General features: G+C 45.4%; 1 protein-coding gene across 3 annotated transcripts in view; it reads left to right on the top strand.

Annotated features, from left to right (window-relative positions):
* Nucleotides 1–1,166: 1,166 nt before the first annotated feature.
* The window catches only part of LOC128845301 (beta-1,3-galactosyltransferase 1), a 372,678-nt gene continuing 361,093 nt past the window's right edge, over nucleotides 1,167–12,751 (top strand). For all 3 annotated transcript variants that reach the window (XR_008446643.1, XR_008446642.1, XM_054043777.1), the window contains exon 1: nucleotides 1,167–1,359. The gene's annotated coding sequence lies outside the window, so the exon portion shown is untranslated. The remainder of the gene's footprint in view (nucleotides 1,360–12,751) is intronic.

The following is a 12,751-nucleotide window of genomic DNA, read 5'->3' as shown; positions in this document are numbered from 1 at the left end:
CATATCAGGTGTTTTCAAAATCAATGCAGAATCAGAATCGATGCAGCACAAGACTGAGGAAGGGGAAGGACTGCCAGTCAGCGATGGGCAGCCAATGTCAAAGGTATTAACCAAAGAAGGTGCTAAGAAACACTTGCACACAGGGGACAATATCATCCCTTAAAACCACATAGTGTTTATATTAAACAGTGCCTGCTGTTTATTACATGGCTTCTGAGTATTTAAACCCTTTGCCACAATGAGCCAAATTCTATCCTCATTTATTCTGGATTTACACCAATCATATTTCCACAAGTCTCCCTCCCCCAGCCAAATGGAGAGGATTAAACAGTAGAAGTTAAGTGGAGGGATCAAGAGCAAGCCATGAGATGTAGATGTTTTCGCCCTACTGGCCTATGAAGAACTGAGCATTTCTGCCTTTTCCCCAGCCAGTGAGTCATGCGCAAGGGAATAGATCTTTACCATTATGGCTATACGTTGTCTGTTGATAAGATTAGATTGTAAACTCCTCTGCATAGGTGCTGGAACTTGGGGTGCTGGTGGGGCTGTTGCCACACCCCCTGTCTTGAAGTGGTTTCCATCATTTACAGGGTTCAGTGGCTCTCAGCACCCCCGCCCCCTACAAATTGTTCCAGCACCCCGGCTCCTCTCTCAAGTGCAGCCTGCACAGCACCTGGTGCAATCGGGCCCATCCTAGCGGGGGCCTGGAGTGGTACCAGAACACAAGGAAGGAGTAAGGCTAATCAGCTGATTGCAAGGGAGCGATTACAGCAATCCGCTGGTGCAACCAAGGGAGAGCGGGGTTGGCCCCGGGGCCAATGCACTTGGCCGCACCGCGAGCTGCGAGGCGTTGATAGCGAGGAACAAGCGCAGCCATGCGGTGCCCGGAACGCTTTCCAGTCCCGGACCCCGCGCCCTCCGCGAGCCCCGTCCCCGCCGCGCATCCCCGCGCAGCGCTCTCGAGGCACAGCGCTCCCCCTCGCAGGGGCTCGCCGCTCTCGCGGAAACGAGCCTGCTGAGGAAGGGAGGCGGCGAACGTCGGGACCTTCCTCTCTGATTGGTCTCCGCCGCTCGCTCTCTCCCCCCCCCCCCCGGCTCCGAGCGAGGGGAGGCGGCGATTGGCTGCCTGGGCCTGTCAATCGGAAAGGCCAAGTTCCATTGCGGGATCGCCTCGCTCCGCGAGCCGGGCTTGGCTGCTGCTGCCGCGGCGGCTGCGGGGAGCTGGCCGGCTGCTGCTGATGGAGAAGTGATGCTGGCTGCCGGGACCCGGGCGGCAGCAGCGGCAGGACCAGGACCAGCCGTGGGAGCCCAGCTGAACCCTCCGTGCCGCCAGCCAGGCGAAGACAGCAAAGCCAGCTGGTAAGGTCCAGCCACGGGGGAGGTGGATGCCTCTGCCTCGCTCTGTGCGTCCATGCATGGCTGTGTATCCACAGCGCCTTTTGTTGGCGGGGCTGGAGGCAATGCAGGGCAGCGTAGCAGCAAGGGGAAGCGCTGTGTGTGGGCAAGATGTCTGGGACACAGGGAATCGGCTGGCGGCTGCTGCCGGCTGCAATCGACTTTGACAGGCAGGAGACTGCATGCGTGCGCGTTAGGATCCACGCTTCGCAAGCGAGGTACCTACCTCTCTAGCTATCCTTGCTCGGGTGCCCTTCAGGAACCACGGGGATTGCTGGAAACGAGCGTGTCTTGCTGAGAGGCTCGGACGAGTGCAAAAGTCCGCGGTGTCTCTATAAAGATAAAAGCAAAGCCGAGCAAAGTGAACTTCATTGCCATAATGACAACGGGAAGTGTTAGCTGGTCCTTCCAAGGGAAGGCAGACTCCAGAGAGGCACAGTCATGGCACCGGTATTGCTGGAGAGGAGGCAATAGTTACCAGTAAAGTGAGAAAACGGAGGGCTGTTCGTGAAAAAATGGCCGGGGCGGGGGGAGGACTGTTTATTATATTTTATAGTGTAGACCTAAAGCCCTACAGGCTCAGCAGTTCCCCTCTGTACTTTCCTTGCTGCTGTTGAGCTTCACATGGCTTTGGATTTGGAGATGATGAACTGCCACCATCCAAACTCATTCAGTGCTCCTCCTGAAGCAGCTCCAAAGACACAGTGTGAATCTCAGGGTTGGGTTTAGTGGACACGTTTCCCAGTTTTCGGTAACTACAATAAACTGTGTTGCAGCGGGGAAAGAAAGGGCTTTTCTTTTGTGTGCGAGGCAGAGGGAGTTTAGACATCCAAAGGCTTTCCTCTGTGAACTGTCAGCTCCTTCAACAGGATGTATAGCCATTTGCCAGCCTCCACTGTTGACTTCCCAACTGTTTTCTATGAGGGGAACTATCACCGCTTTCAAAGAATGATGCAGGGTAACTGCTAAAAAAGCCAGATTGCCAATTAACGGAATGGTTTTAACCTTCTGTTTCTGTAACCATCCCAACAGGGTATTGGATTTTATTTTCTGTAGAAAGATCTTAAATGAGATTGCTTTTTATTATACACTGCAGATGGGCATTGCTGGTTGGCTGAGTTTGAATCAGTTTCCCTCAGTAAAATTGACCAGAGAAGACATTGAATAGTGTTTTTAACTTTTAAAAAATTGCTTTACTAATTCAGTGAGCATTGAATCATTCTTTTAAGGGTAATTGAAACATAAGTAATAAAAATGGAAAGTATAAAAGCTGCTCCATGTTGTCATACTATAGATGGAAAAATAGGTAGTGCATGAAAGGTGTGTTTCAGCAAGCATGCACCATGGCCCTCGTTAGAGAACAGTAAATTACTAGAAACACCTTGGTAGTGGAAATCCTTATTACAAGTATCCTGACCTTGACCTGATGACAGTCATTAAAACACTTTTTAAATTAGAGATTATGTAAACATTAACTCAGACCATTTGAATGGAAAATTCATATTAACAGAAAAAATAATAGAAAAAATTATGATGGCTAATTTATGCTTTTGTAAAAGGCTAAAAATGGTAAGTTCAAAGAAAACTTCTAATGTAGCAAACAGGAGGGGGAGAAATAAAGCCAGTGGCTGTTAAGACTTCTAAAGAATTCCAAAGACTAAATCCTGTTTTTTTCCCCACACATAATTTTCTCTTTTTCATTGCTCTTTAACATGAATTACTCTGTGATATAAGACCAAACATTTCATCTCTTTAAAATAGCAGTGTTTTAAACCAGTGTTGAATATTCTTAATTTGTTAAAATATTCTTTAACTTACCTTTAAAAGTTCTTTGATTAATTTTATTATTTTCTTAATTAAATCTTGATTGCATAATATTTTAAATAATTGTTGGTATACTTCTATATTTTCTTATGATGGGCTTGATCCTGCACCCATTGATGTCATTGAGAGTCTTATCAAGCAGGATTGGACCCAAATCTAATGTCTGAAATAACTGATCTGAAAAGGCTAATATAGCTGATCATATGCTACATTTCAATAGGAAATGTAATTTGAATTATTTTTATTATTTTATCTGCAGATCCCTCAGCCATAATCCTGAGTGCTTAAAATGCTGCTCAACATGTTAAGTTGTTTTATGTATTAAAATGTGTATGACGTATCAAGAATACTTAATTCCAAGTTTATGATACTTTTCTAGCTGTCAAAAAACCATAACAATACTGTATTGATTTGGTGCTCTAAAACTTGCAAAGTAATCTGATAAATTAACTAAATTACTGAAATTTGACACAATGCATGAGAAACATTTTTAAAAAATTACAAAATTATATGATAGATGGCAGAATGGACAACAAGTGTAAACCATATTATCACGAAGCGTTTATATTTCTGCTCACTCTTGAGAGATGAAGACCAGTGTTGTGGCTGGACAGTAAATATTAAGTGTAAGTTCTACACCTCAGATCTAATACAACATTATTCTTCCCACTGCGTATTTAGTAGATAAATATTTTTATTTACAGAACATAAAATGCTATTTAAATTCAGTTGCCCGTTTACCATATAGATTTTCGGTGGATCTAGCGAACTCAAAAACTGGTATGAAGAGATGACTACAAAAATATCAGTTAACTTGACAAAGTCAATTTATTTAAAATATTTTAGGCTAATTTGAGTGTCCAGTAAAGAGAAAACAGTAGTAGCAGCACTGCAGCTAGAATCAGGTTCAGTGCAGATAGTCACGATGCATGATCTCCCAGTCCCACTCAGTTATTCCAGTCTGCCTCATACCAACCCAAACTACCTGTACATGCCCCCTACGGACAGATGGTGCCAAAGGTTCTAGTAGTTTGAGATATGGACAAATGTTATTTTTGACAAGGGATTAAGTGGAAACAACCAAACTACTTTTTCTTGTATCTAAACTAGATTTTAATCTAGATATCCAGATTGTGAAAGAATAGTCTATTAATGGACTGAATCCTGTTCTACAGACCCTTAATCATGTGAGAAGTCTCATTTACTTTAGTGGAATTATTCACAGGAGTAAATATTTACAGGATCAGGTCCTAATTTACTGCATCACCTAAATTTATTTAACTGGATCATTTTCATTATAGGTATTATGAAACATTTTACAAAAATTGAAACATTTTAACTCATTTATATTTCTGTGGAAATGCGCCAGATCTAATGTCATATTAATATATAAAAAAGAAGAACTAGGAAGTGTTATAATAAAACGCCCAATCAATCACTAGAAATTATCATGATTTGATCAATTATATGCTTTTTTCAGCAATGCTTTTTCCCTCAATTATGGACTTATTAATGTTCAGATCTTTCTAGAGCTATATCAGAATGACAGTGCAGTTTCTTAAACCACACTAGATTTGCTTTATTTAGATTTCCTATTTATGAAATAAGCAAAATAAGTTCATTCTTTCCCAATACATCCTACCAATTGGAGATTATCAAAACAACACAAAATCATAGATTTTCCTTGCCTGTATGTACATCAGTGATTTTTGCAGGGAACTATTAATAAATAAATAATATAAAGAGGAAATATAGAAAGGAAGATTAATGATCCTAGCACGTTGCAACCTGCTTCCCAAATAATTGCCAAAATAAAGATGTAAAGCAGTGTACTAAAATATTGGTGATGTAATTTCCCACGTGTAATAGTAAAATGATTTATTTTGATGCAGCTAGGAAAAGCAACTTGCATTCTGTATAGAAATGAGAAATTCATATATACATTTAGTAAAATACAAAAAAAGCTTTGTAAGAAAATTATAGAAAGAACTAATGAATTTTAAATACACCTTTATCCCAATATAATGCTGTCCTCAGGAGCCAAAAAATCTTACCGCATTATAGGCGAAACCGCGTTATATCGAACTTGCTTTGATCCGCTGGAATGCACAGCCCCGCCCCCCTGGAGCACTGCTTTACTGCGTTATATCCGAATTCATGTTATATTGTGTCGCATTATATTGGGGTAGAGGTGTACTTTATGTTGCTCCTTCCTTCAGTTGTATAAATCATGCAAACTGTACATTGATCTTTTAAAAAGCTAATTCCATTTTTGAACTTCATTGAAAACACTGACTTGTATCCTCTCCAGCAAATACAGTGTTCATAACTTCTGGTCCATGGAAGCTCTGCAGACCTCCCTGGATACAGAGAAGTGTAAAATACATCCTAAAATGACTTTTTATCTTCCCCACTTACTCATATGTCAACTTGTTCCAAATGTTTCCAAAGTGTCAAAAGATACTGATAGGTGCATAACACTGCTTTACGCTGTAAGTATGGATGCCTAAAACTGCTTCTCTCCAAGGAGCAAATGCTGCATGGAAGCTGATCCACCTCCCATTGACTTCAATGGAAGTCGGATCAGGCCTCATAAAGCCTTTCCCATTGACATCCATGAGGATTGCTCTTAAGCAGAGGCTGCAGATTCAGGTCCACAGGCTAAGGATAAACTCATTTTCCAACAGATGAAGATGGGCAGAGGCAGGCAGGTTCTTCTGTCAGTGACTAACATACTTGTATGTAGTGTGGGTCACAGGAGATTAGACAGACAAGGTAGGTGAGGTAATATCGTCTATTGGATGTTCTTCGTTGGTGAGAGTAACAAGCTTTTGAGCTTGCACAAGGCTCTTCTTCAGATCTGGGAAATGTACTCAGTGTCACAGCTAAATACAAGGTGGAACAGGATTGTTTAGCATAAATATTTAACATATTTTAAGATGAAGTGTCCCATTAACACCCTTCCAGTCATAGAGGGAGGGAAACGAATGCAGGAAGTCGGGGGAGAATGCAGCTCGGAGGGGTTATTAGTGGACTATAGATTATTGTAAAAAGCCATAAATCCACTGTCTCTATTCAGTCAGGGTCAGATATAGGGTCAGAGATGACCAGAATTTTTAGTGTCTAGCAAAGTTATGAATTTAAGTTCCCATGCTTGTCTTTTGAAAGTGTTGTGTGATTTCCTTTGAGAATGAGGACTGATAGGTCAGAAATAGAGTAATCACTTTGTGAAAAATGTTCATCCACAGGTGATAAGGTGTTTTTGTCTTTTATCATTTTCCTGTGTGAGTTCATTCAAGTATGTAGTGATTGTCTCGTTTCACCCACATACTTGTTACTGGGGCATTTAGTGCACTGGATAAGGTGCACCATGTATTGTGATAGGCATGTGTAGGACCCATAGATGTTGAAAGGTATGTTGTGGGGAGTGTTGATCATTGTAGCAGTGAAGATATGTCTGCAGGTTTTGCATCTGTTGTTCTGGCAGGTCTGGTGCCACTTTGGATTGGTGTGCCCTGGTCTGTGGGGAGCTTGCTTCTGATGCTGAGGTTGGAGAGGTGGGGGAGTTGTCTGAAGGCCAGAAGAGGGGGTACAGGGAAGATTTATTTCAGGATGGAGTCCCCATTGACTATGGGTTGTAGTTGTTTAATGATGCCTCATATGGGTTCCAGTGTAGGGTCAGAGATGACCAGAAGGGGTGTGTGGTCAAAAGGGTTTTTATTTCTGTATTGTAGAAGGTTCTCAAGGGGTATTTGGGTGGCCCGTTTCATGGTGTGATCTACTTCTCGGGTAGAATGTCCTTGTTTGGGAAAGACAGTTTTGATTGTGTGAAGGTATATATTGTGGCCTTTCTCCTAAGAGCATATTCATTGGTATTTGAGTGCCCGGGCTTTAGATAACAGATTTCTCGATATGTTGGGGTGGTTACTGGATCTATGAAGGTAAGTGTGGCGATCTGTGGGTTTCTTGTATATAGTTGTCTGTAAAGTTCCATTATTGAAGCTGATTGTGGTGTCTTGGAAGTTGAGGCAAGTGTGGGAGTTTTTCAGAGAATTTAATAGCTGGGTGGTGGTTGTTGAAGTTGTGTTGGAAATCCACGAGGGAGTTCAAGTCATCTGTCCAGAGGATGAAAATATTATCAATGTATTTCAGATAAATCATTACTTTTGTGGTACATTTGTCCAGAAATTCTTCTTCAAAGTGGCCCATGAAGATATTGGCATATTGGGGACCCATCCTAGTACCCGTGGCCTTTCCCATTGTTTGGACAAAGTGTTCGTTGTTGACTGAAACACTGTTATGGATGAGGATGAAATGGATAAGTTTGGGGATGTGTTTGGGGTGAATATCTGATGGTTGTCCATTGTCTTGTAAATATTGAAGGCAGGCAGCTATGCCATCATTGTGGGGGATGTTGGTGTATATGGAAGTGACATCCCTGTTAGCAAGGATGGTGTTCTAAGGGAGGTTGTTAATGTTGTGGAGTTTGTGGAGGAAGTCTATTGTGTCTTGGAGGAAGCTGGCCTTGTGTGGTGAGTGGTTTGAAGTCCCACTAGATAGTGATCAAACCGGTAGACAAAGGGGGCACCACTGTAGTTTTCAGCCATGATGACAATGTTAACGAGGCCAACAAAAGCTCTCTGACATCACCTACTATAAAGAACTCAAAGAGGACCCTACACCACAATTTATCCAGGAACTTAAGGACATCATCAAATCATTCCCCAAACAAGTCCAAGAGGAACTCCAAGATGCACAAACAAGGGAACCCAGGCAGACCCTTCATAACTGGCATTCTTAGGGCATGGCTACACTTGCAGATGTAGAGCACTGTGAGTTAAACCAGCCCTCTGAGAGCACAGTATGGAAACGGTTAGAGTGTGTCCACACTGTCAGCTGCAAGCACACTGGCATGGCCACATCTGCAGCACTTGCAGTGGCATTGGGAGCGGTGCATTATGGGCAGCTATCCCACAGAGCACCTCTTCCCATTCTGGCACTGTGGCTTGTGGGAAGGGGGCGGGTGATGCGGGGCATTCTGGGTCCTGTCCCAATGCCCCATGATGCATCACTTTGTATCCCAGTAATCCCTGTGCTTCCATCCACATTTGGTGCCATCTTTCAACATTTTTGTACTGTGCGCTGTCTTCCCTTTTATTCTGCGGGAATGGATCCCGAAGTCCTGAGGAATATGCTGATGGGTCTCGCCAGCACGTCACGTTTGGCAGTCGAGTTACTCCTTAAGCTACAAACTGACAGTGAGGAGTCCGACGATGATGTCGACTCACGTAATGCATATGACACAAGATTGCTTGTGGCATTCACGGACATGCTCACCGCTGTGGAATGCTGTTTTTGGGCTTGGGAAACAAGCACTGAATGGTGGGATCACATCGTCATGCAAGTCTGGGATGACTAGCAGTGGCTGCAGAACTTTCGGATGAGAAAAGCCACTTTCATGGGGCTGTGTGTTGAGCTTGCCCCCACCCTGCGGTGCAAGGACACAAGATTGAGAGCTGCTCTGCCAGTGAAGAAGTGGGTGGCTATTGAAATCTGGCAGCTGGCAACTCCAGACAGCTACCGATCAATTGCTAACCAGTTTGGAGTCAGAAAGTCGACCACTGGAATCGTGTTGATGAAAGTTTGCAGGGCTATTAATCGCATCCTGCTCAGAAGAACGGGTAATGTGCATGACATTGTGGCTGGCTTTGCACAAATGGGTTTCCCTAACTGTGGAGGGGCGATAGATGGTACGTATATTCCAATTCTGGCACCAGCCCACCTGGCCTCCGAGTACGTTAATTGCAAGGGGCATTTCTCTATGGTACTCCAGGCGGTTGTGGCTCACTATGGGCATTTCATTGACATTAACACAGGCTGGCCCGGAAAGTTGCATGATGCACGCATCTTTCGGAACACTGGCCTGTTCAGGAAGCTGCAAGCCGGGACTTTTTTCCCAGACCAGAAGATCACCGTAGGCGAAGTTGAAATGCCCATTGTGTTCCTTGGAGACCCCACTTACCCTTTAATGCCGTGGCTCATGAAACCCTACACAGAGAGCCTTAACAAGTGCAAGGAGCGGTTCAACAACAGGCTGAGCCGGTGCAGAATGACTGTGGAGTGTGCTTTTGGCCATTTAAAGGGCTGCTGGCACTCTCTGTATGGGAAGCTGGACCTGGCCGATGACAACATCCCCGTGGTTATATCTGCGTGCTGTACCCTCCATAACATTTGTGAAGGGAAGGGTGAAAGATTCACTCAGGCATGGAATTTGGAGGTTCAAAACCTGGAGGCTGAATTTGAACAGCCAGAGAGCAGGGCTATTAGAGGGGCCCAGCGTGGGGCTGCAAGGATTAGGGATGCCTTGGGGGAGCAATTTGAGGCTGAAAACCAGCAGTAATGTTTGGTGCCCTGCACGGGAGTGAAGTGCAGTGGTTCCAATGTTAGTAGGAATCTGTGTTTGCCACACTGACTTGCAGTGCCTGTTGCTTTTCTGGGCTAAGGTATCTTTTACTTAATGCAATAAAGAATGTTTTCAAAGCCATAAAAGTCATTTATGTAAAAGAAAATTCATTTATTGAAAAGAAACACAACTGCTTGGGAAACAGAAAGGGCAAGGGGGTGGGGCGGGGAACGGTTCAATCACAGATTTGCGTATGTCCTGTTTTCATACTCAGCCTTCCTGTCTGGAGTGCCGTGCAATGAATGCTGCACTTCAGGGTGGCTAAAATGCATGGTGATGGGGGTTGAGTGCAGTGGGTAAGGGTCGTAGTTTGCGGAGTTGGGTGGTGAAGCCACAGGTGTTGGAGGCAGCTGGTGGCAATAAGAACCCAGATGTTGGGGAAAGTGGGTTGGAGGTGACATGGGGGCACAAGGGAAAGAGTTTTTGGACTAGGGCTGTGGGGGGGAGGGGTAGTGCTCCGCCTGCGTGGCTACGAGCGCCTGGATCGAGTTCGCTTGGCGCTCCGTAATGCTTATCAGATGCTCTGTGCTTTGGTGCCGGTGCTCCACACTTCGGTGCCAGCACTCTGCATTCTGCTGGCGGAACCCACTTTCACTCTCCCTCCACCCCTGCACTTTTTGATTTTCACGAAGGGACTGCTGCATTACTTCGTGCAGCATGTCTTCTTTGCTTCTATGTGGCCTCTTCCTAATTCTTTGGAGTCTTTCGGCCGGAGATAACACAGACGGCTGAGATCTGAAGATTGCATCTGTAAAGGCAAAATGCACCACTTAACAGAGGCAGCATTGTTCACACCAGACAGAGCAATGATTCGCCCGTACTTAAGACAAGCACAGTCTAAACAATAGCAAGATTTACCTGTCCGAAAGCGAGCGCACATAACCAACAGGAGCCCCAAAATGGTGAGTAAGCACAGGGTCAAGGGGGACTGATTGTATCACTGCCGTACTGTCCTTTGGGTTTCTGTGCATTGGGGAGAGCCAACAGCTGCAGGAGGCCCCTATACTGAACACTGTCTTCACATTTTCCACAGGAGTTCATCCTGGAAGATACCTCGCTGCCGACGGTGACTGGAAAGCAAGGGAGGGTCTTCTACTACAATGCAGCTTCTGCCCTGGCCCATATGCAGCTTGCCTGTGTGCAGCAAAGGTCCCCCTGCCCCTCACGGCACAGTGGCGCAAACATTTTAGCCTTTCTGGGACAAGGAGCACGTAGCGCTCCCAAGAAACCTGTGCAAGCGCATTGCCCAAGTTCTACATGAGATCACTGAGCCGATTACCACAATGTGAGAGCACATCAACACCCTATTCTGCATCTAGGCATGCATGCAGCCCTAACCCTCCTTGTCCCAAGAGCCTGCACGGAATAACTTCCTTTCCAAAATGAAAGCCGCTTACTGGGCACATCCTCTGGTGTTTGTCCTTCCCCAAGCGCTTGCCGCTGAGATTGGATACCTTCCTCCTGGCTTGAGAACAGCTCCTGGCTGCATGCATCTAGGCATGCCGGGGTGTCTTCCTCCTCCTCAGCACCCTCGCTCCCGCTTTCCTCCGCCTCCTCCTGCCTTGTTGAACTGGGCTCTGAAGTGTCCATAGTGATCCTCAAAGTGGAGGTAGGGTCACTCCCAAGTATTGCATCCAGCTCTTTGTAGAAACAGCAGGTTGTGGGGGCAGCACCGGGGCGGCAGTTTGCCTCGCGGGCTTTGCCGTAGGCATTCCGCAGCTCCTTCACTTTAACCCTGCACCGCAGTGCGTCCCTGTCATGGCGCCTTTCCATCATGTCCCTTGATATCTGCCCGAAGGTATCGTAATTCTACGGCTGGAGCATAGCTGGGACTGGACAGCTTCCTCCCCCAAACACTGATGAGGTCCAGCACCTCGCCATTGCTCCATACTGGAGATCGCCTGGTGCATGGAGGCATGGTCACCTGGAAAGATGCGCTGAGAGCACTCCACGCCTGGCTGAGCAAACAGGAAGGGGATTTTCAAAATTCCCAGAGAATTTAAAGGGCGGGTCTGACGGTTGGTCACTTGAGGGCAGGGCAATAGAGTTCAAAGTGATGACCAGAGTGGCTAGAACAGGCATTGTGGGACACTTTTGGAGGCGGATCAGAGCGCAGTAACAGACTAGGGCATCCACACTGGTGCCGCGGCGCTCCAACAGGGCGCACCAAGCGTTATGCCTCTTGTGGTGGTGGATTACCAGTAGCGCTCCAGCCGCGGAGTCAGGGCGCTCTATGTGCCTTGCCAGTGTGGACGTGTCGTGAGTTAGGGCGCCTGGGGCTGGTTTAATGCGCTCTAACTCGCAAGTGTAGCCATGCCCTTAGTGAAGGAATATCGGGACTCTCAGAAACCATCCTCAAACCATCCTCACCACACAAAGGGCCAGCTTCCTCCAGGACACAATGGACTTCTTCCACAAACTCCACAACATTAACAATCTCCCCACATTCCTTTCCCCACTATGACTAGAGGGGTCTTAATAGGCTACTTCACCTTGAATGGTCCCTTAAAATGTGTTAACTATTTATTTTAAACATTCTTTTCCATATTGTATTTAGCTGTGACACTCTGAATATGTTTTCCAGATCTGAAGAAGAGCTCTGCGTAAGTTCGAGAGCTTGTCTCTTTCATCAACTGAAGTTGATCCAATAAAAGAGATATTACCTCACCCATCTTGTCTCTAATTAATATTCTGTCAGCCAGGAAAACATTTCCAAAGGGCAGCACAGCCTTCAGATGTGTCTTTGACAGCAATATTCTGCAGCTCAGCCAGTTGGAAGTGAAGGACAGATAGGGACAGAAATGACTGGCCTGTCTGAGACTTGGATCTGCATATGGGGCATGTTAATCCAGACTTAGGGCTTTAGGAGTTGTGATAGACCTGAATGGGCCCAGATGTGATGATGCGTTATGAATCTCATTTACAGTCCTCGAGCTCTGCTTCCATTGGTCACTGCTAATAACAATTATTATTATACTCAACACTTACATTTCAGTTTTCATTCAAAATCACTATTACACTCTGTATTCAGGCATAATTTCACACAACACTGAAATACAGCCACATCTA

The sequence above is a fragment of the Malaclemys terrapin genome, chromosome 11 (genome assembly GCF_027887155.1).
Source record: "Malaclemys terrapin pileata isolate rMalTer1 chromosome 11, rMalTer1.hap1, whole genome shotgun sequence".
Lineage (NCBI taxonomy): Eukaryota > Metazoa > Chordata > Testudines > Emydidae > Malaclemys > Malaclemys terrapin.
Note: the sequence above shows the minus strand (reverse complement) of the source record. Positions and strands in the feature narration are given on the sequence as shown.